The sequence below is a fragment of the Nilaparvata lugens genome, chromosome 4 (assembly GCF_014356525.2).
Source record: "Nilaparvata lugens isolate BPH chromosome 4, ASM1435652v1, whole genome shotgun sequence".
NCBI lineage: Eukaryota > Metazoa > Arthropoda > Insecta > Hemiptera > Delphacidae > Nilaparvata > Nilaparvata lugens.
Genome location: NC_052507.1, coordinates 71,936,274 through 71,961,921, shown reverse-complemented (window position 1 = coordinate 71,961,921; position 25,648 = coordinate 71,936,274). Strand labels below are relative to the sequence as shown.

The window sequence follows — 25,648 nt, the reverse complement described above, 5'->3', positions numbered from 1 at the left end:
CAAAATTCCACTCAACAAAAAGTGTAGAGAATTTATCAAGCTTAATTTTTGAATTGTTAGTTATCTCGATTGAATGCATTGTTCTCAAGATATAAGCGTGGAAGCAAAACGCTGAAAAATGAAACTTTTAAACCACCGTCATCCCCTTTAGCACATGAGTTAGGAATAGGGACTTTTGATATGTTCTCCTCTTAACTAGTCTCAACAAAGCTGCAAAGTCAAAAATTTGGTTTAAAACATTCCCTCCAAATTCCTTTGTCAATTGGTCTATTTTTGCAATGATGGAGATTTCACACTCAACACTAAAGCTGCTGCAAAAGGTGTAGGGAAATTCGTAGAGGTGTGAAATTATGCATCAAATAGAAGAAAATTCAATGCTGTATAAGCTCATAATCGATATTGATTTTTCCCATCGATTTTTAAAAAGTTATGAGAGCAAAAATAGAAAAAATTGGTGGCACATGAGTTTTTTTTTTCAAAAATGTCACACATTCAAGAGCCGATATCTCGAAAACTAGGGGAGATATGAAAAAAGTTGAAGGATAAATATTGTAGGAAATTATGTAAGCTTTAATTTGTTATATGACAGTCAAATACTTAAGATACATAGTTTTTGAGTTTTATGCGAGAAACCAAAAAATGGTACCTTTAAACCACCCCCACCCGCTTAGTACAGCGGGTAAGGGTGGGGAATTTTGATATGTTTACCTCCTTACTACCCTAAACAGAACTGCGGGGTCAAAAATTGTCTTCTCAACTTTTCCCTCTATAACCTTTCCTTAACTAGACTAATTATATTCTTCAACCTTTTAATTTTCCAACAGATCTCAATGCTAAGGATCTCATTTTACCAGGGTAATGTTGTAATACAATAAAATCTATTATAATTTTACCCTTGATTTTACCTAGTTCAGACCAGCAGATCTTGCAATGTTGTAATTTTCTTTGCTGATTGATTTTTCATCAAATATATTGTTATAATATTAAAAAAATAGGCTATTGGTTATTTTATATGATTATGTTATGTTTGTAATATTATGTTGTTTGATTGTGTATGTTGGTATTGGTGCAGTTTTGTGTCAGCCCTGCTTTCCTGAGAATTTCTTCTCAGCTGAAATAGGATACATTTGGCTCTCATGAGAATGTGCACACATTGCCAGACTCAGGGCCGGTTTCCGAGCTCAGGATTTAGCTAAGTTCTGGACTTCAACTGGCTTTAAACTCTGGATTCAGAAAATTGGTTTTCCAAGTCAGAGCGTTAACGTAGTCGTGGACTTGAATAGACTCTGGAATTTAGAGATCATGTTAGACCCTGGAGTTTATAATTCCGCTTTCTGAGTGAAGGGCTTCTAAGTCCAGGACTTGAACTAGATTCTCGCCACTCTCCGAGTCGAGGATTTATCGAAAATCGTTAAGTCCAGAACTTAAAACAGTGTGATTTTAAACCCTCGACTGACATAGGGTTTAAATCTAAGTTCTAGACTTAACTGAGCAAACACTGATTGTTTTGGAGTAGATGCAAACCCAAATAGATGTCATGGAATACCTGAATTTTTAGGATTGGTCAATCTATAGTTTGTGTGGAATAAGTTGAGACTTGGCCCTCCATCCAAAGAAATTACAGGGTTGCCAAATCATGTAAAATTGCAACTAACTCAAATTTTCATTTCAATGTCAGAATTGGATGTAGAATATATTCCTCGATATCCTAGTAGTACTAAAAGAGCTCCAGGGTTGAAGGATAAGAAGGAAATTTAACTTTTATGATAAAATTGGAAACATCTCGAAGATTTGTTTTTCTTTTGAATAACATTTTTCTCAGAATCATGGGGCGTCGTAATGCGTAATAATTTCATATCAAATTAACGGAGAGAATGTCTCCTTTCTATTGGTGTCTGGATAATTTTTGTCTGACTTATAGTTATTTCTTAATTGATGATTATGTTCGTTAATGTCGAGACATTTTGAGCAGAAAACATGAAATTCTCGACATGCTAGAAACTTTTTTGTTTCAAGAGATAAGTAGGTGGTGAAAGCGAGAAAGTTTCTCACAAATAATTGAAATTATTTTTCCAATTGGCAAAAGTGATCGGAAGAATTCTCCAAGGAATTTTAGAGTTAGGAGAGCGGCTGCATGGTATGCATTGTGTAACAAATTGTATGCTGAAGGCTGGCAATATACGATATATTTGACTGAATTATTTCAAAGGCAAGCAGCTATTGCCTCTAGAAAGGCTGTATTGAAACACTGTTCGGATTATTAGAGGCGAGATTGTCATTCTCACTATTTATAATCATGTGGCTTGCCATGTTCCTGAATTTTTCAATAATTATATTTTTGTTTTTCTTGATCCCAGCTATTGATAGCATATATGGTGGCATACCATTCAACTGCTATCCTTGACTTTAAAACTCCTGAGAGGCCAAAATACGCTCTTCCAAGTGTGTTTGACAATTGGAAAAATAATTTCAATTATTTGTGAGAAACATTCCCGCTTTCACCACCTACTCATCTTTTGAAACAAAAAAGTTTCTAGCATGTCGAAAATTTCATGTCTTCTTCTTGAAATATATCGACATTGAAGGACATAATCCTTAATTAAGAAATAACTATAAGTCAGATAAAAATGATTCATCAGCCTGACACCAGGGGCGCTTGATCTTATGGGTTGGACTGTGTGGCCAAAATGTGGGAAAATATTACATTTGATTTGAAGTTAAGTTGATCATTTGATAAGTTGGATTTGTCATAGTGGAGGTGTTTAAAAATTTCATATTGTTCTAGTGTGTTGAGTCTGTGGCTTTTTTGAAGATGTGTAGGATTTCGATATCTGTATGTATGTTTTTGTGATTGTGTCCTGTGGCTATTAAATGATCTGCATATGTAGATTCTGAATTTGAATTTACTGCTTTTATGTGCTCATTGTATCTTATTTTGAAGCTACGGCCGGTCTGTCGGATATAGAATTTTGGGCATGTATTACATTTTAGTTTATTAATTCCTGTCTTTTCAAACTGTGAGCTGTCTATTTTTCGTGTTTTTAGTTGGGTTTTCAAGTTGTTGTTGGTTCTAAATGCTGGACCTCTCCATATCAAAACAGGACAACAAACCAAGATTTAGTATTTTTAGAAAGCCCACAATGACAGATACACTCATACATGAGACATCAAATCATCCACCACAACACAAACTTGCTGCCTTTAACTCCATGATCCATAGACTAATAAGCATTCCACTTACAAAAGAAGATTACCAGACAGAATTGAACACTATAAAATATCTGGCACAAAACAATGGCTACTCATCCAATGTAATAGACAAAATACTTCATAAAATGAAAAACAAGAAACAGAAACCCCCAAATCTCAACAAATATGTCACACTAACATATTTCAATCAAAAATCACAATCCACAGCAAACATATTCAAAAAATCAGGCTACAAAACAGTATTTAGAATCAACAACAACTTGAAACCCCAACTAAAAACACGAAAAATAGACAGCTCACAATTTGAAAAGACAGGAATTTATAAACTAAAATGTAATACATTTTTTTTCCTATTGGTCAATACTATAGCCATCTAGTCTAAAGACTAATGAGCTAATTTTTTCTATCCTAAATTACTACTTGAAAAATTGAACAGTGAATTTCTCATTAGAAACTCTTACTGCTATTGTTTAATTAATATGTACACTTATTGACTGCACTATAGAAGCTAGATTCACTTAATCACTGCTCTGCTCTTTCACTGGACACTACTTGAACAAGCACTACACTAGATCAAACGGTTTCCTCCTTTTGAGCCTCCGCACCAACCCTCCATTGTCTAGCAGCTGGATCGCCTCGACGTTGTCATGTTGGTGCAGTCGCCCCTCATGCCTCTCCGCATGCCTCTGGATCTCGGTGGACACCAGATCGACGTGAAGGTCTCTATGAAGATCACTGTTCCTGACATTCCAAGGAGCATCCACAATGTTCCTTAGCACTTTGCTTTGAAAACGTTGAATGACATTGATGTTGCTGTCTTTGGTACACCCCCAAAGTTGTATACCATACTTCCATACTGGCTTTAATATCTGTTTGCACAGAAGTACTTTGTTTCGGATTGAAAGGACGGAGTTTCTTCCGATCAGCCAATACAGCTTCTTATATTTGATTCCAGGCTCTTCTCTCTTCTTCTTGACATGGGCCTTCCAGCGAAGCTTTGCGTCCAAGGTCATACCTAGATACTTGGCATCATTAGCATATGGTACAACTTGGTTGTTGATAGTTATTGGTATGGGCAGGTCCTTCTTATTGGTAAAATTGATGTGAATCGACTTTGTTTCATTCAATTTCATTCTCCACTTTCTAGTCCAATCTTGAATTTTGTTGATGGATCTCTGTAGTTTCTCTGTTGCAATATGTATATTACTGTCTACTGATAATATGGCTGTGTCGTCTGCAAATGTTGCTGTAGTATTCTCATCAAGGCTGGGAATATCGCTGGTATAGAGTAGGTAAAGAACTGGTCCCAGAACACTGCCTTGAGGAACTCCTGCTTTAATTTCCTTCAAATCAGAATATGAAATTTCATGCCTGACCCTAAAGTATTTGTCAGTGAGATAGGATTGTAATATATCTGTATATTGCTTTGGTAGCACTTTTTTGAGCTTGAAAATGAGACCTTCATGCCATACTTTATCAAAAGCTTGCCCTATATCAAGGAAAGCTGCTGAACAAACTTTTTTCTCTTCTAAGCACTTCTATATTACATTTATTATCCAATGCACTTGATCTATTGTTGAGTGTTTCACTCTGAAGCCAAATTGGTGATTTGAAATTATGTGCTGTCTCTCAATTATTGGTTTTAGCCCACTAAGTAAAATCCTTTCAAACAACTTGGATAGGACCGGTAACAATGATATTGGCCTATATGATGATACTTCATGTGGCTCTTTACCTGGCTTCAGTAGCATTATAACCTCTGCTACTTTCCATATTCCTGGTACGAATTTTAGTCTGAAAGAAGCATTCAAAATGTTTGTTAATTTCACTATTGCTTTCCTTGGTAGGTGTTTGAGGACTGAGCCGGTTATCATGTCAAATCCAGGGTTTTTTTTTGTTATTCAGATTTCTTATTTCTCTTTTCACTTCTTCTACTGTTTAAAAATTCTCAATTGAGCGAGCCCATTAATGAATCGGCATTAGCAAGTATTATTTTAAAGAAGCTACCGTATCAAGTTAGAATGGCACTCGCCACACAACCCATTACTGATTGCAAGCAGCTGATTAATCATTTATATGGCATACAGTCTGCAATGGCAATATCAAACCACCGCTCAGACCAGAGATACGCATCAAATCAACATAATTCAAAATTTAATCCGCATAACAGCCAAAAATATGAACCAGTATCATATGATCGCTACCGATCTGCTCCTCAATTTGAACGCCGCTATGAGCACAGGCAAAATGGTAATTGGAATAATGAAAAATTTCAAAATCGTACAACCAACCACTATGCCCAGCAGAGCAATCGTAAGAATCACTATGATGGCCGTGATCGATTAAACTCACATAATAATCACACACAAAACAGTTACAACAGAAATTATAAACCGCCACCTCAACAAGTAAGTACAAATTATACACTAGCACATGCAATAGGTTTGAATCAACAAAAAACCCGGAACCCAACACCCAACGACCCGCCACCAGATATACAGAAAACTACAGCTAATAAACCAGGACTATATGATACCCCCGATATAACAAGCACAAGCTCAAATGAAACAAATCAAGAAAAGCAGGATATTTCAACGTCATACACCACATTCAGAATTGATTTACCGGAGACTTTGTTACAAGAAACACAAGATAACCCACCACCAGACACACAGGAGCCCATACAAGACAGCCTATCACAAAAAACCGCCGCCAACATGCAATTAAAGCCAGCCGCAAGTATCAGCCTCTATTAAGTTTCCTGTTCCCCACCGAAGAGCAACCTGCCACCGAAGAATCACTGCTAAAAATAAACAGTTGCCAGGAGGAGACCGTCACCATACTATCCGCTTTGAACGTCACACTCGCGCATCAAGAGACCGCCACCGCACCCGCGCATCATTCGACCCCACCAAGGTACCCCAAGGAACCCAGGATAGTGGACCAAGAGGATGACACCAGGGAGGACGGACTACCGGACAAGAGGGGCGACCACCGTAAGGCCCGGAGACGGAGGCGCCCGAGGACACCCGACCGGTATCAGGACGAGGAGGACAGCATACAGGACCGTAAGAACATGCATCGCAAGGCCCGGAGGCGGAAGAAACGGAGGAACCGCGCGCGCCGATGGAGGCCGCATGCACGCTTCAAGAGGCCAAGGAGGATACCGGATCGTCACCAGGTTGGAGAACAGGCCACCGACGTCATGCATCCGCGGCACATACGCTTCAAGAGGGCAAATCAGCGATGTGACCGCAAAATGGGCTAAAGAAATGTGACAAAACGGATTGAATGAATGTATTAAAAATGGAACCGATAAGACTACTACGGATTCATGCATGGGCAACAACGAATGATACTATGGAGATATATTAAGGATAAATGGTGTTTGAGAAGAATGGAAGCAATAAAAAGTAATATAAAGAAAGTGGAAGTACCTGGATATTATGCTATTGAAAAGATGATAAATGTTTGGATATGGTGTTTAATGTTTGTAATAATGGCTGTGATATTAATAAAAGACTGTGTTGTAGATAGGATGGAAAATATTGTATTGTTGGTATTGAGAGAATCTATTATTGATAATTGGAAAGTTAATATTATAAAAATAGTTATTGTTGTGAGCCTACTAATTTATAAGGAACCGAGATCGAGAATATTAAATGAAAATAATGAAAGGAAAGATGAATTAAAATTACAGGATGATTGGAAAAAGAATGGATTAAAAGGAATTATCATAAATGAAGCTTGGAATTGTTTAAAAAGATACACCAGATACAAGGGCTTTAAATTTATGAAGGATAAGTTATCAATAGGACAGCCTCACAAATCAACAGCAGATAACCTAGCCAGCCTACAACAGCTACAAGCAGAAAACCAAAAGATACGGGAAAGCCACGAAATTTCTACATACCATATCACAGAATTTGAAATAAATATGATAAGAAATCAAGGAAAACATTATTATCAAACCGATTACTAACCTTCCTTAATAAATTTAATATTGGTATAGGACCGCGTGGCAACAATCCAGTGTTTTAATTCCTTCCAGCCGTTAGAAGCCTGCAATAAGAAAAGAATAATTTTTAAATATGTAATTAAATTATATACATCAGATAAAAAAGGACACAAGCGGGGATAGTAAAATTAAAATTTGTTAATTACCTTTTTAAGAGAAAAAATTGAGCAGTTAGGTTAGTTATGAAAGTCGACAGCAAATTCTGATGTAACATGTAGCAGTATGAAATGTAGAACAGCGACCAGCTGAGCAAAGCCACCTAAATCAAATATGTGACGTCTGTTGAACATATGTTTATAAAAAGAAGTACTGTACCCAAAAAGTTATTTATTATTGTTATTTATTATATTTATTAATGTCGATATATTTATTTATATGTTTTATATTTATTACTTTTAATTATGCCACGTTTGTTACCTGAAAAAGACTTAAAGTGAATACCAGCTACCAAAACCAAAGAGCCATTAGCAAAAGAAAGTATTGTACCTGATGTATAGAAAATTATTTATATTAAGACCTAAGAAATACTATAAGATATAAGCCCAGAAGTTTTGTGAATCGAAATTATTGTCTAAAAGGAATCATTTATGAGAATTATGAAATGTGTGTAGTTAGGTTGGCGGCCTGCAAGCGGCGAATTTAAAAATTACTATGTTTTAAGTGTTGTCAGGAGGAGTACGTTTAGAAGTTTATATTTATGATATTTTATGTGTGTTGAGGAGGAGAATTTGTTATTGTATTTGATAAAGGTATAAAGGAGATGCAGCAAATATGTCTGCGAACTGTGATAGAAGTATGAGAGTATAATTTATAAATAAAGTATAGTGTATATCGATGTATTGAAGGGTGGGTTTTCATTAAAAACATTGTGATTCTCAAATATTTTGAATTCAAACCAGGGGCGCGTGTAACATATTAAATCTGGGTAGATAAAAAGCCCTAACAGAAATAGTAATAGGTCTAAAAATAAAGTAACTGGCTAATATCGCCAAGCAGATAATAACCAAGATTAGATAGCATCAGCTTGTTCTGGCTAAATGGTACAAGAACCTAAAAAGGATTTGAAGGAAGTTTATTGCTCATAAATAGATTATTATATAAAATATTTGAAGATTGAGGTTATGTACATGTATTCACGGATCGGTGACCTAGAGATCGATCAAACCGAGGAACGTAGAATCTGACCAAAACCCCTTGGCAGAGCTTTATTGCAATCAGATGGTGTGCAACATGAAAAAACACCCGTCCACGTGGCTAATTATTAGGTAGCATGGAATTAATATTAATGTATAGAATATTAACTAGCATGCAAAGAGCATAAATAAAAAACCAAATAAAAATAATTTAATGTATTCAGGAAATAAGAGTTACCAGGCGCATGAATACCGAATAAAATTTGCATGCACCAATAGTAAAATGGCAGTTAATAGGCGGCAACTGTAGGCCAGTTCAAAAATATTTCTATATATTTATATAAATGTACTAGATTTTGTGTTAAAATTTGTGTAATCTATGTTATCGATATGGCTCGAATGCAAAGAAATTATTAATCATATAATCTAAGCAATATTTTGGCATTTTTTGTAAGATCTATTTGAACCTAATGGCGGAGGACTAAGATATTTAAATTTTATGCTAATTTGAAAGTCGGAAAGAGGATCTGTAAAACTTGAAAAAGAAGAACCAGCACTCGCCAGCCAGATGCCACCATAAGAGGACCCCAAATATTTTAGAGCGAAGTACCTTACTAATGATTTTGTAAAAGTTAAAGTTAAAGTAAATTATTAAATTTCTTAAAAGACTTCGTGATGCTATTGTGAAGCAGAAGTCATTTTCATTTTTAATTAAATTTATAACCCCTTGGAGGAGACGATATCTCGAAAACTAGGGGAGATATGAAAAAAGTTGAAGGATAATTATTGTAGGAAATTATGTAAGCTTTAATTTGTTATATGACAGTCAAATATTTAAGATACATAGTTTTTGAGTTTTATGCGAGAAACCAAAAAATGGTACCTTTTAACCACCCCCACCCGCTTAGTACAGCGGGTAAGGGTGGGGAATTTTGATATGTTTACCTCCTTACTACCCTAAACAGAACTGCGGGGTCAAAAATTGTCTTCTCAACTTTTCCCTCTATAACCTTTCCTTAACTAGACTAATTATATTCTTCAACCTTTTAATTTTCCAACAGATCTCAATGCTAAGGATCTCATTTTACCAGGGTAATGTTGTAATACAATAAAATCTATTATAATTTTACCCTTGATTTTACCTAGTTCAGACCAGCAGATCTTGCAATGTTGTAATTTTCTTTGCTGATTGATTTTTCATCAAATATATTGTTATAATATTAAAAAAATAGGCTATTGGTTATTTTATATGATTATGTTATGTTTGTAATATTATGTTGTTTGATTGTGTATGTTGGTATTGGTGCAGTTTTGTGTCAGCCCTGCTTTCCTGAGAATTTCTTCTCAGCTGAAATAGGATACATTTGGCTCTCATGAGAATGTGCACACATTGCCAGACTCAGGGCCGGTTTCCGAGCTCAGGATTTAGCTAAGTTCTGGACTTCAACTGGCTTTAAACTCTGGATTCAGAAAATTGGTTTTCCAAGTCAGAGCGTTAACGTAGTCGTGGACTTGAATAGACTCTGGAATTTAGAGATCATGTTAGACCCTGGAGTTTATAATTCCGCTTTCTGTGTGAAGGGCTTCTAAGTCCAGGACTTGAACTAGATTCTCGCCACTCTCCGAGTCGAGGATTTATCGAAAATCGTTAAGTCCAGAACTTAAAACAGTGTGATTTTAAACCCTCGACTGACATAGGGTTTAAATCTAAGTTCTAGACTTAACTGAGCAAACACTGATTGTTTTGGAGTAGATGCAAACCCAAATAGATGTCATGGAATACCTGAATTTTTAGGATTGGTCAATCTATAGTTTGTGTGGAATAAGTTGAGACTTGGCCCTCCATCCAAAGAAATTACAGGGTTGCCAAATCATGTAAAATTGCAACTAACTCAAATTTTCATTTCAATGTCAGAATTGGATGTAGAATATATTCCTCGATATCCTAGTAGTACTAAAAGAGCTCCAGGGTTGAAGGATAAGAAGGAAATTTAACTTTTATGATAAAATTGGAAACATCTCGAAGATTTGTTTTTCTTTTGAATAACATTTTTCTCAGAATCATGGGGCGTCGTAATGCGTAATAATTTCATATCAAATTAACGGAGAGAATGTCTCCTTTCTATTGGTGTCTGGATAATTTTTGTCTGACTTATAGTTATTTCTTAATTGATGATTATGTTCGTTAATGTCGAGACATTTTGAGCAGAAAACATGAAATTCTCGACATGCTAGAAACTTTTTTGTTTCAAGAGATAAGTAGGTGGTGAAAGCGAGAAAGTTTCTCACAAATAATTGAAATTATTTTTCCAATTGGCAAAAGTGATCGGAAGAATTCTCCAAGGAATTTTAGAGTTAGGAGAGCGGCTGCATGGTATGCATTGTGTAACAAATTGTATGCTGAAGGCTGGCAATATACGATATATTTGACTGAATTATTTCAAAGGCAAGCAGCTATTGCCTCTAGAAAGGCTGTATTGAAACACTGTTCGGATTATTAGAGGCGAGATTGTCATTCTCACTATTTATAATCATGTGGCTTGCCATGTTCCTGAATTTTTCAATAATTATATTTTTGTTTTTCTTGATCCCAGCTATTGATAGCATATATGGTGGCATACCATTCAACTGCTATCCTTGACTTTAAAACTCCTGAGAGGCCAAAATACGCTCTTCCAAGTGTGTTTGACAATTGGAAAAATAATTTCAATTATTTGTGAGAAACATTCCCGCTTTCACCACCTACTCATCTTTTGAAACAAAAAAGTTTCTAGCATGTCGAAAATTTCATGTCTTCTTCTTGAAATATATCGACATTGAAGGACATAATCCTTAATTAAGAAATAACTATAAGTCAGATAAAAATGATTCATCAGCCTGACACCAGGGGCGCTTGATCTTATGGGTTGGACTGTGTGGCCAAAATGTGGGAAAATATTACATTTGATTTGAAGTTAAGTTGATCATTTGATAAGTTGGATTTGTCATAGTGGAGGTGTTTAAAAATTTCATATTGTTCTAGTGTGTTGAGTCTGTGGCTTTTTTGAAGATGTGTAGGATTTCGATATCTGTATGTATGTTTTTGTGATTGTGTCCTGTGGCTATTAAATGATCTGCATATGTAGATTCTGAATTTATTTGAATTTACTGCTTTTATGTGCTCATTGTATCTTATTTTGAAGCTATGGCCGGTCTGTCGGATATAGAATTTTGGGCATGTATTACATTTTAGTTTATTAATTCCTGTCTTTTCAAACTGTGAGCTGTCTATTTTTCGTGTTTTTAGTTGGGTTTTCAAGTTGTTGTTGGTTCTAAATGCTGGACCTCTCCATATCAAAACAGGACAACAAACCAAGATTTAGTATTTTTAGAAAGCCCACAATGACAGATACACTCATACATGAGACATCAAATCATCCACCACAACACAAACTTGCTGCCTTTAACTCCATGATCCATAGACTAATAAGCATTCCACTTACAAAAGACAGGAATTTATAAACTAAAATGTAATACATTTTTTTTCCTATTGGTCAATACTATAGCCATCTAGTCTAAAGACTAATGAGCTAATTTTTTCTATCCTAAATTACTACTTGAAAAATTGAACAGTGAATTTCTCATTAGAAACTCTTACTGCTATTGTTTAATTAATATGTACACTTATTGACTGCACTATAGAAGCTAGATTCACTTAATCACTGCTCTGCTCTTTCACTGGACACTACTTGAACAAGCACTACACTAGATCAAACGGTTTCCTCCTTTTGAGCCTCCGCACCAACCCTCCATTGTCTAGCAGCTGGATCGCCTCGACGTTGTCATGTTGGTGCAGTCGCCCCTCATGCCTCTCCGCATGCCTCTGGATCTCGGTGGACACCAGATCGACGTGAAGGTCTCTATGAAGATCACTGTTCCTGACATTCCAAGGAGCATCCACAATGTTCCTTAGCACTTTGCTTTGAAAACGTTGAATGACATTGATGTTGCTGTCTTTGGTACACCCCCAAAGTTGTATACCATACTTCCATACTGGCTTTAATATCTGTTTGCACAGAAGTACTTTGTTTCGGATTGAAAGGACAGAGTTTCTTCCGATCAGCCAATACAGCTTCTTATATTTGATTCCAGGCTCTTCTCTCTTCTTCTTGACATGGGCCTTCCAGCGAAGCTTTGCGTCCAAGGTCATACCTAGATACTTGGCATCATTAGCATATGGTACAACTTGGTTGTTGATAGTTATTGGTATGGACAGGTCCTTCTTATTGGTAAAATTGATGTGAATCGACTTTGTTTCATTCAATTCCATTCTCCACTTTCTAGTCCAATCTTGAATTTTGTTGATGGATCTCTGTAGTTTCTCTGTTGCAATATGTATATTACTGTCTACTGATAATATGGCTGTGTCGTCTGCAAATGTTGCTGTAGTATTCTCATCAAGGCTGGGAATATCGCTGGTATAGAGTAGGTAAAGAACTGGTCCCAGAACACTGCCTTGAGGAACTCCTGCTTTAATTTCCTTCAAATCAGAATATGAAATTTCATGCCTGACCCTAAAGTATTTGTCAGTGAGATAGGATTGTAATATATCTGTATATTGCTTTGGTAGCACTTTTTTGAGCTTGAAAATGAGACCTTCATACCATACTTTATAAAAAGCTTGCCCTATATCAAGGAAAGCTGCTGAACAAACTTTTTTCTCTTCTAAGCACTTCTATATTACATTTATTATCCAATGCACTTGATCTATTGTTGAGTGTTTCACTCTGAAGCCAAATTGGTGATTTGAAATTATGTGCTGTCTCTCAATTATTGGTTTTAGCCCACTAAGTAAAATCCTTTCAAACAACTTGGATAGGACCGGTAACAATGATATTGGCCTATATGATGATACTTCATGTGGCTCTTTACCTGGCTTCAGTAGCATTATAACCTCTGCTACTTTCCATATTCCTGGTACGAATTTTAGTCTGAAAGAAGCATTCAAAATGTTTGTTAATTTCACTATTGCTTTCCTTGGTAGGTGTTTGAGGACTGAGCCGGTTATCATGTCAAATCCAGGGTTTTTTTTTGTTATTCAGATTTCTTATTTCTCTTTTCACTTCTTCTACTGTGACACACATTATTTCTTGATTCGTCTGTAAGATATTCTCATCCGCTTCTAAAGTTTCGTCTTCACCTGAGTTGATTGGCTGGAAAACGTTTACAAGATGATCCACAAATTCTGTGCCTTTTCATCACTACTCCTTGCCCATTGTCTGTCCTGCTTTCTGAGAGGAGGAGATTGTTGAATGGTTCGTTTTATTTTTTTAGCTGCCTTCCAGAGTGAGTAGTCCATGCTGCATTCTGCTGTCAAGTTTCTCAAGTAACTATTAATTGATTCTTCCTTGATACATTGAATCTCTATCCTTAGTTCTTGAGTTAAATTGATCAAAACTCTTTTGTCTTGGGGGGAACGTGATTGCTGCCATATCCTCCTAGCTCTTCGTTTTTCAACAATCAATTCTCTGATTTCAGCAGGGTTATTATTTCCAGTGGTTCTTCTTCTGATTTGTTGGGTATTACACCATGCTACCTGTTGGATATCAGTCACAAACTTCTCCAACTCCCGATCAATATGTTCTTCGTTCCTTAATGGTGAGTTCAATTCTATTCTTTCCTACAGCATCAGTTGGAAGCCATCCCAATCAGTGCAGCTATTTGCTAACGCTGGACAAGTATTTTCCTTCTGTAGAATTGAATCACTCAGAGTCATAATGATGGGTGAGTGGTCGGAATTAAGGTCGAAACTATCCTCTTAATGCAAATAGTTAACTGATATATTTTTTGTCAGGAAGAAATCTATGAGATGTGGTATTTTCCTCATATCGGTGGGCCAGTAGGTTGGTTTACCAGTTGAAAGAGCTTTCCACCTCATCTCTTTCATTGCTTCGAAGAGCTGTCTTCCCTTGTGAGTTCTTAAGCATGATCCCCCTCTTCCTCTTCTTGGTAGCCCGCTTAGTACGAGTTCTGATCCATCCAGTTTCTTTAGCCAATTCTTCTTCATTTGTCGAGTAGTTCTCGGCTGCTGAGCTGGTAGGCTGTGGGCTATGGATCTTTTTCTCAATATTAAGAAATCTTTTTTCCAAATCCTGCATTTTTTGCAAGAGTTCGGCGTTGCTTCTCTCTAGCTCCTTCCTCTTCTCATCAGATTCCTTCCAGGTGATAAAAAGTACCTGCTTGGCTGAAGATTTGAGTTTATTTGCTTTTATGTATTGATCCGGTGAACACTGTATTTCTGGTGTATTTGCCATGTTGCTGGTGTCCATGCTGTCGTTAGTGGCTTCCCTTTCTTCTTGCTCTGATGCAGAAAAACTTGGTGGCTTCACTAAGTCGGACATAGTGCGATTTTACTAACAAACATTTCAAACAGCACTCGTAATCAACACTCACGCACACGGGAACGCGAACGGAGCTATATTACCACCGCGAAAAGCAGTTCACTTTGCTTGCATAAAATACCGCGGTTGACAACTGATACTCGATGCAATATATTTGTTCCACTTTTAATTGCGAACAAACTGCTGACTCACTACTTCTACACTACACTATTACTACTCCACTATACGTCCATTCTCTACGAGTTCTAGCGCAATACTGAAAATTTAATACATGCCCAAAATTCTATATCAGACAGACCGGCCGTAGCTTCAAAATAAGATACAATGAGCACATAAAAGCAGTAAATTCAAATTCAGAATCTACATATGCAGAACATTTAATAGCCACAGGACACAATCACAAAAACATACATACAGATATCGAAATCCTACACATTCTTCAAAAAAGCCACAGACTCAACACACTAGAACAATATGAAATTTTCAAACACCTCCACTATGACAAATCCAACTTATTAATGATCAATGTAACTTCAAATCAAATGTAATATTTTCCCACATTTTGGCCACACAGTCCAACCCATAAGATCAAGCGCCCCTGGTGTCAGGCTGATGAAGCTCCTCTTCAGGAGTGAAATGCATTCCTCAAGACTCCAAAAAAAAGTAAGTGTTTTATCAAATATTTACTAGTAACACAGTGTCAGAACTTCAACAAAGTAATTATATAGTGCTTCGTCATGGAAAGCAACTTCAATTATCATGCATTACGATGCCTCATGATTCTGAGAAAAGTGATATTCAAAAGAAAAACAAATCTTCACAATGCTGTTTCTAATTTTATCATAAAAGTTAAATTCCCTTTTTATCCTTCAACCCTGAAGCTTTTTTAGTACTACTAGCATATCAGGGATGATATTCTATATCCAATTCTGACATTGAATTGGAAATTTGAGAAAGTTGCAATTTTATACGTTCAGGCAACCCTGTAATTTCTTTGGATGGAGGGGGAAGTCTCAAATTATTTTACACAAACTATAGATTAATAATTCATAGTTTGCAAGTTTATTTTGGAATACAATTGTATCAGAATAATTATGCATAAAAACTAACCTCATTTTATGACTGTGACATAACCTAAAAATGTTGAAGAAAAATAATACAAAGATTGCCTTGTAATTCATATTCCAATCCGAATGTTATTAATCAATGTCATATTAAACATATCAATAATAATAATATAACAAGAATAAACTATTATTCCAGTTTTTCTCAAAACAAGTATGTTTTCAAACACAACAGTCTAATGAAATTTTTATTTGAAAATCACTGGTTAGGATCAATGATCAATAATAGCATAGCATAAAATAAAATGTTTATTCATTCAACTTCCAAAGGTTTTGCTCTGAATAGGCCATCAAAGAAATCGAAACATATTTTTACCAAATAATTTGCCCATTTGAATTATCCCACTGCAATAAGCTGTTTTCGTTTTGCTATAATGCCAACAATACAACAGCAAGATTACAAGATTGCCTTGTAATTTATATTCCAGTCCGAATGTTATTAATCAATGTCATATTCAACATATCAATAATAATAATAATAATATAACTATAATAAATTATTATTCCAGTTTTTCTCAAAACAAGTACGTTTTCAAACACAACAGCCCAATGAAATTTTTATTCGAAATTCTTGATCCTTTATGGATAGTTTTAATTTTTAGAGATGGTATTATATCTTACGTGAAGCCAGCGTGACATTTGACAATACTTTGAATCAGTCAGCTGCGTTCGAACTGTTTTAAAAACATCTGATCGATAGTAAACAAAGTGTAACCTCAAAATCAATGAGCAATTCGTAAATAATTTGTGCTTTATTTGCAAAATAATTATAATTTTATTGAATAATTTTCCTAGAAAATATTCAGTACAGAACGGTACTCTTATCAATATACAGTTATTGATAAGTAAGCTTTATCGCTCGGTCGCTAACTATTCCTTTAGCAAATTCTTTCATTTTAAAAGGTAATCACAATTTTTCTCTCTTTTCATGAGATCTATTTGAAAGATTCATCACACAAAAGCCCCCAGGATATTTTAAATAGGTAATTGGGAGACGAGTCGAAACAATGACTATTTGAAAAATCCGATATTGTGATGAATACACTATTTCATCTCCTTACTTCTACGAAAACTCAACACTTAACACTAAAAACAATATATCGTGCACTTTTGGCTACGAGAAAATAAATAATTGATTGTTCCTTCCATTGGATACAATCGAAATACAATAATTAATGAGGTCTCTTTGGATCCTTCATTAAAACAACTCCACAACTTCCATTCACGGGTGGCTTATGAGCAGACCCATAACTATAACAAATATACAAGATTTCACATATTACTTCTTAAGATTTGAACAGTATTTGCAACAAATATAGATTTTCATCATTTTTTCATGGTTATTATAGGTTTCGACTCTTAATTCTGGCTTTTACATAAATTGGGTGAGAGTGTGATTTTACTTCGGTGACTTGACAATCGTCCACCGTTTGACTCGAGCAATTCCTTATTTGCGCTTAGTACGTTGCGTACAAACAGGGTTACACTTGAAATGGCTTTCTTGATTTTTATCAATGCTGGTTACAAATATTAAGTCCTTAAGATTACATTTATCAATTTGAATTTCAATTCATGATCTTTTGATGCAACAGTAATAAATTTCACATTTGAAGGTAAGAATTTCATTTTCTTTGGAGTTTTTTAGAGATACATTCATATAACACAGAACATGCGCATTTCGTGCAAATTAACATAAATATATATTTTTGGTTGCGTTTTTTTTATTTATAATTCCACATTAAATAACAGGTTACAATAATTAAATAACGATATTGCTTTGATTCTATACATTGACTCTAGGATTTCGCACACATTGGTTGGTGGGACGAAGAAAATTATTGAACAGGCTTTGGTTCTGAATAGATTTTTCTATTGATTCTGTATTTCGAGGTTATATTGACGTATTTTTCAAATAAACTTTGTTTATTTTCTTTCCTCCTATTCACTGCTAACTTCATGTTATTTCTAATTTATAACTATTTTCTGTGGATAATATAATTCTTGTTTCTGTTTTTCAGTTGTGCGGATAGTACCAGGCGATTGTTTCTGTGATGATTCTGACACGAGACTGATGGCTTGATCAGGTTGGTAAATTTTTAGAGTTGTTTTGTAGTTTTATTTTCTTCTGTTATTAAAGTTGATTTCGGTTTCTTCATTTGAAGTGAATTAATAATATTTCCTTATTGGCTGAGATGCGGCGAAGTTTAGGTTATCTTGATTGATTAGGCTGCAGTAGAAAGATGCTAGTATGCAAAGATATGATTCGGTGGGTAGGCTGTGACCATGAAGTGTTTGATAATTGATGTAATTCACAACGTAGCTTCCAGTTGATTAAAAGATTATTATTTCCTCAAGCCCCCATCTAAATTTGATTCGGTGTCATTCAAGGTCCAATTCCAATTTGCAACTATCCGTTTTATTAAACTTGGCTTAAAACGAATGTGCCGGCGAAGTAGGTAGATCTCTTCAGCTAATATTGACCTTCCTTGTTGACCGGTGACATGTAGTTCGATCTTTTTAAACCTGACATGCCGGTGGTGTCTGTGGGTTCTTCTTGATGATATTTTTCTTTCCTGCATGGCGGTGTACAGTCTGTTTGATTTCAACCGGACATGACTGCGGTGGTTGTAAGTTCTTCTTGATATGGTCTTCTTTTTTCCTTGCATGCTGGTAGAGAGTTTGATGTGGGATTTCAGCCTAATATGACGGCGATGTAGATAAATTTTTCTTGAGACCATTTTTCTTTTCTGTGGAGCTGCTATTTTACTTGTGTGTTGTTTTGATTTAGAGGTTTTTATTTTCAGTTGTGATTTCAATTTGTTATGGGTTTCTGTTTCATTTCTATTGTTTAGGTGACTATCTTCATGAATGCTGGGTTTATATGTTGCAGGCGCTGTCCTCGGTGGATGGACGGTGATGTGGGCAGTCGGCGGTCCAGGCTGCTCTTCTACGCGGCGGGCAACGTCCTTGGACTCCTGGTGTCCAGCGCGCGGTGGTACGAGCTGTCCCTCTATGCCACGAATGATGTCCTCAGCTTGGCGGGCGATGTCGACTGGTTCCTCTCGGCGTTCGGCGGGGTGCGGCGCGACTCCAGTCTTGACATTCTCGGTGGGTTGGTTTTCCATACATGTGTTATGTTCGCTTGCTTGTTTGACTTTAACCACCTTTATTGTATCCTTCTCCACATGTATATGTTTCTTAATGCTGACTTCGACGCTGATTTTTCCCATATGCATATCTTCAGATATCCTATCCAATCGGTTATTTGTTTCTAAAATTGATTTATCCAGACACTCAGCTAATTTTTTGATGGTTTTATCTGTGTCACGGAATGCTCCATCCATCCGCTGACTCAATTTCTCCAAACCCTGTTCATTTACCTTCTTTGCTTCTTGAACTTCCCTTTTTAATTCTTCCTTTGTTTGTTTGTTGTCTTCTTTTAATTCTTCCTTTGTTTGTTTGTTGTCTTCTTTTAATTCTTCCTTTGTTTGGTCGCTTTTTTCATTTAAGTTTTTTATTTCTGCATTTGTTTTATTTATTGCTTCATTGGTTTTCCTTATTTCTTTCAGGATGAGGGTCCAGTCAACGGCGGGAGTGGGTGCATGGTTATCGGTTAGCCGCTGGTTTTTTATCCGAGCAACGGTGCGAGAAATGGGAGTTCCTGTTTCTGAGACGTCATCGACTGAGTGCTCTTCTGATGTTTCATTCTCCGGCTCTTGGGCTACCAACGTATCCTCCACCAGAATGCAGCTCTCCTCCACCTGCGTCGAAGATAAATCATCCAGTACATTGGGATGGAAATCGGCGGATGCGGCGGCAGATGCGGATGGCGGCGAACAATCGGGTGAGATGTCTTCGGTGTCCAACAGACTTGGATTGACCTGGTCGTTTCCTGCCATAGTTTGCGGAAAAATAGCGCAACGAAAGTGTGCAGTGAATAAACGTGAAAGTGTTGTGATATACAAAATAATTAATAAGAATCCAATAGAATTGTGATAGCTTCGTAGTGAATGAAATACAGAAAAAGTGGTTTAGCAATGTGTTCAGTGATAAAATGAGTCAAGTTAGCAATATCGTTAACATAAAAATGACAAGAACATACAGGATACACAGTGAACACTTATGCGGTAATACAGGTACGCCTCTTATAATTTATTATTATATTATTATAAATATTTTATTCTTATAATTTCTTGCCGCAATTCTATATATAGGCTAGTATTCTTTGCGAAATTTTATATAAAAGCAGTGATACTCTGCTTGAATTATTCCGCAATGTATCCGTGATTTAATTTTACTTCCCTTTTTATGCCTTAAAAAATTTTTAAAAATGTAGATAACTTCAATCCTCTTTTCCGTAAAAATTTTATAAATTGTTTTAATATAGGCCCAATATTCATAAAATAATATGACCTTTCTTATGATATCTCTTATACCTATGACTTATAGTATGACCAATTTTCGAATAACACGATAATAAAATTCTGAGTTCGATTTTTTCTCTAAAAATTCATCAATCGATAAATTTCTTTTCTGTTCAAAAATTGGGTATGGTACTTCTTGTTATTTTATATAACAGTGAACAGTTAATATTAATTCGAAAAAATTCACAACCATGAATTTTTCAAAAAATTTTCCCGTTGTCAGCGCTATAGTATACTGAGCAACTAAATAATCCTCGTAGTCGATTATCCACCTCTTCAATGCCTATCACTGTTGGGCGCCAAATCATGTGGAGCGGTATTTGAAGGCTTCACACATGTAGAGTGAATCTTGTACTGAGTCAATGGTGTAGCGGCTATAAATTTTGTAATTGCGTGCGTGGACGCTGAATGTACACCAGACTGATTGATTCACTACAAGATTCAATACAATTGTCGGAATTGCGGGAGGCCTAAACGCTCGCTCACCCTTGATTCTTCTAATGACAAATTGTATAGTGATGAAATTTTTATAAGTAGTGTAGCGATCGCTAACACTGAAGACGGATACCTTAAAATTATTACCTGTGAAGAATGAGCATACAAAATCATACAGGTCGAGCAAAAATCCCGATGTAGATAATTTACGGGACTGTGTCTCTAATAAGTTCTGAAGGATTAAAATACGGTATTTGGACCAAATATCGTTCAGAATATATTTCGAGAACAGAGTCTTGTCGGATTTTAAGCTCTATTGTAGGAATTTATATGATCTATGGCTGCCACTGCTGTACAATTGATGCGTTCGCTCCAAAGTCGAGGTAGGTAACAGATAAAAGCTGATATATGAGCAGGTAAGGACAAAGAATAAATATCTCGATCTGACCCCACTCGCTACATCCACTTAGACCTGTTCCAATATCCAGCTCAATTCAATTATTTCAATGATCGTATTCGATCTGTTCTTGATGATATAGAACGTATCAGACACAATAATTGACAGGCTTAAGAAATAATCGAACTCAGAAAGCGAATTAACAAAACTGAAATATATTACAATAAAATATGTAATCATACAGTGCAGATTCAGAATTTGATTTACAGGTTGATAATAATTTAGTATTAACAGAACAGTTAAAAATTTTCTTGTGCTTGCATGATACCATGCGTGATTCAACAGAATTTTACGATTGATAAGATTTAACAGTTTGAAAAAATAGTGAAAAATGAATTATAGAAAATATTTTTTTAAAATGCTCTGGGTCGTGGTTCAGGCAGCGGAGGATAGTCAATCAACTACAAGTTCTTAGAAATTCTACATGAATAAATTCTATGCTCTTGAATGCTAAAAGCGCTTGTCGGCGTGGCCAATAATTTAACGAAGAAAAAATTTATGTTTCTGCACTGAAATATTTTTCGAAGCGTAGATTGGGGCCCCTTTTAAAACTTATAACTCACGTGAATTTCCTTGGCGGTCGTGGTTTTCTTCTTTAGATCAAAAATCGTTTGATCGGCGGCAATCCAGGCTTCGGTTTCAGCACGTGGGGAATTTTAGTTTAAAATTTCTCCTTCACCGAATTAATTAAGGGATAATTTACTTTAAGCTTTTAAATTTATCGATTGATGAAAACAGAAATTTATGAATAACAAATAAATTGGCCTAAAATATCGGCTCACAAATAGAACATTTAAAATCGAACAAGAAATTTTCACAAATAGGTCTTGGTAACTATAAAAGAGATCTGCACGGTGAGGATTTCAAAAGGGAAGTGCTGTCTTTTCTCTCAGCTTCTTGGCTAGACCTTTCTTCTCAGATTCTCGATGTAATAATTTGCATAAAAATTTGCCATTGGTAGAACGCTTGTGACGTAAACATGACGTCAGTGGCAAGCAGTAGAATACAATTCCTTTAATTACAATAATAATTTAATTTATGTAATTCTTAAAACTGCTTAATCTTCTAGACAAAGTTCCTCTCATACAATGTACATGTGCTAGTGTAACTGATAAGGCAGGGTTGGTGTCTGATAATAGATTAACATGTGTTGCTTTCAAACGATCACCTTCTTGGTGCTATTTCTATGCACTATGATTGGCTTAGGCTGGCCAAAGAGATTTAATTACCATGTGGTTCAGTTGAATTAAATCGTTAAGGAATTAATACTCTTGTACAATTTTTATTAGGTTTGAGATTATTATAATTAATTTCTGCCATTTTATCAATAATATAATTCATGCTATGACCTATTTAGTTACAATAAGACCTGACATAATATAATTTCTTAAATAATAAATAATTTCAACGATAACACATACATTTTATTTTTTTTTTATTTGAAATTCACTGGTTAGGATCAATGATCAATAATAGCATAGCATAAAATAAAATGTTTATTCATTCAACTTCCAAAGGTTTTGCTCTGAATAGGCCATCAAAGAAATCGAAACATATTTTTACCAAATAATTTGCCATTTGAATTATCCCACTGCAATAAGCTGTTTTCGTTTTGCTATAATGCCAACAATACAACAGCAAGATTACAAGATTGCCTTGTAATTTATATTCCAGTCCGAATGTTATTAATCAATGTCATATTCAACATATCAATAATAATAATAATAATATAACTATAATAAATTATTATTCCAGTTTTTCTCAAAACAAGTACGTTTTCAAACACAACAGCCCAATGAAATTTTTATTCGAAAATCACTGGTTAGAATCAATGATCAATAATAGCATAGCATAAAATAAAATGTTCATTCATTCAACTTCCAAAGGTTTTGCTCTGAATAGGCCTACAAAGAAATCGAAACGTATTTTTACAAAATAATTTGCCCATTTGAATTATCCCGCTGCAATAAGCTGTTTTTGTTTTGCTATAATGCCAACAATACAACAGCAAGATATTGTGAATTTCCCTCATGTTTACTGTGTTAAAGTCCTAGACTCGAATTAGTCGAGAACTTAATAGACCCCGGAGTTTAGAAGATAAAATTGTGACTCAGAAAGTCGATTAGACCCAAGTGCTTATTCTAGTCCTGGACTCTGAAAGTCCAGAACTTATAGATCCCGAGCTCGGAAACCGGCCCTGAGAATGTGTGATTCAATGGTATTCTACTTCTGTTCAGGAGAGCAGAAATTGAGGAATTATTGGTTCTAGGTGACTACAAGGATTTTTTTATTCTATGCAAATTTGTAATTTCATTTAGGCTATTGTGATAGTGGATTTCTGAAAAAATTTCAACGCACTTGTCTTCTTCAGAGAACCATCCTGTTCTATTGGCTAGTCCTGTTCAGGAGAAGGTAAAGATTTTCCAATGACTCAAGTCTTCCAGAAGATTCAGGCTTCTATAATTATTCTAGATATTAAGGGCCGGTTTCCGAGCTCGGGATCTATAAGTTCTGGACTTACAGAGTCCAGGACTAAAATAAGCGCTCCGGTCTATATTGACTTTGTGAGTCACGGGTTCATCTTCTAAACTCCGGGGTCTATTAACTTGTCAACTCATTAGGGTCCAGTACATCAAGGCAGGAAGCACGAGGGAAATTCACAATATTTTATTGTTGTTATTTTGGTAATGGGAGACAGCTGATAGAGACCTGTGAATAAAAATGCACTGTGTTGTAATGGGCAAGCGCAGAAGCTTTTTGTTTTGCTTATCTGTGTTATTATAAAAATTTAATGAGAAGTTTGTAATAATAATTTATACTAGCATATTAATGATATTTCTATTTTGAATCGAAACCTATTCTTTTGGAGCATGAATACATATATGTTCATATAACGTTATGCTCATATTGTTCATATTACGTATTGTTCATTGTCAGTGATCCTGGATTAAAAATATGAATATTTAGTATTGTAAAACATATTTTTGTTTCCATTAATAATTTCAATGTATTATTTTTACTATCTATATATTTTGTTACAATTCACAAATGACACTGATTAATAAAATTTGATAATACAATTCCAAGGCGATTCTCATGTTATTTTTTTCTTGATAATTTAGGTTATGTGACAGTCATAAAATAAGGTTAGTTTTTCACGCATAATATTCTGATGAAACTTTATTCCAAATAATCTTGCAAACTATAAATTATGAATTTAGATAGACTAATCGAAATAATCTAGTTATTCCATGGCATTTATTTGGCTATTCATCTACTCAAAGCAATAACTGAATTGTGTTTGCTCAGTTAATTCTAGAACTCAAATTCAAACTCTACCTCAGTCGAGGGTTTGAAATTACGATGTTTTAAGTTCTAGGCTCAACAATTTTTGATGAACCATCGACTGGAAAAGAGACGAGAATCTAATTCAAGTCCTGGACTTATAAGCCCTTCACTCTGAAGCGAAATTATAAACTCCAGAGTCTAATAATGTGATCTCTAAACTCCAGGTTTTATTTTAGTCCTCGACTACGTTCTCTGACTCGAGAGTCGTTTGACTCAAAAAGTCAATTTTCTGACTCAAGAGTTCAAAGCCGGTTAGAATCGAGAGCTCAGCTGAATCCTGAGCTCGGAAACCTGCCCATGTCATATTCATACAAAAATGATGCTGATCATGGTAATGAGTTCTCCCATCATTCAGTGCCTGTTTCTTATCACCTCAATTCTTTCAATCTCTTTTTCCTTACGCTGTTGTGAATTGGTAATTTCTTTCTTTTTTAGGGCAAACTCAATGAAAAGGATAATCCAGCCAATGTTCACCTGATAGATAAGTTAATTACTGGGAATAAGAATAATCATTGAATTTGATCGAGGCTTTTGAAGGTTTCTTCTAATTTGTTGTATCAAACAAATTCTGAAACAATAATTCAGAGGAGGATCCTGACAAGTCATCTAATTCGACTATAATAACATGATTGGATTTTAGTTTCTTCTCTTTTTATATTCAATAAAGAAAGCCTACTCTGGAATTTGAGGAGTCACTCCAGGTTTATTGACTATTTAGAAAAAGGCTTATTGACTAAGTAGTTCTATTCAAGAAAAAATATTTCAGTTATCATTCAAAAATATTAGTGTAAGTTGATTGATAGGCATTTTATCTCACAATGTTAAGTGTGATTTCAATAAAAATCATCACCCATTAACAATTATTTTCTCATTCCTCCTGTACGTATAATATTGTAGATGATAAAATTTATTCGAGCCCTGTTTTATTTTTATTGTTTTTATTTCAACTGTGTTCTCATTCATTCATGTCATGAAGTTCATGTTCATCATCATCATCATTATGATCATCATCATCATCATCATTAGCCAACCCAGTTGAATTCTTTACTCGCTGCCCCTGATAGAGCAGATTATAGAGCAGAAAGGGTCTTTGTAACATTGAGCTGAATATACTTTTCA

At 35.3% G+C, this 25,648-nt stretch overlaps 1 long non-coding RNA gene across 1 annotated transcript in view; it reads left to right on the top strand.

Moving 5' to 3' along the window:
• The window catches only part of LOC111049087, a 29,702-nt gene extending 4,313 nt beyond the window's left edge, over positions 1-25,389 (top strand). Inside the window, exon 2 of the long non-coding RNA XR_005571116.1 lies at positions 24,965-25,389. This is a non-coding gene — a long non-coding RNA (uncharacterized LOC111049087). The remainder of the gene's footprint in view (positions 1-24,964) is intronic.
• The last annotated feature ends 259 nt before the right edge of the window (positions 25,390-25,648 follow it).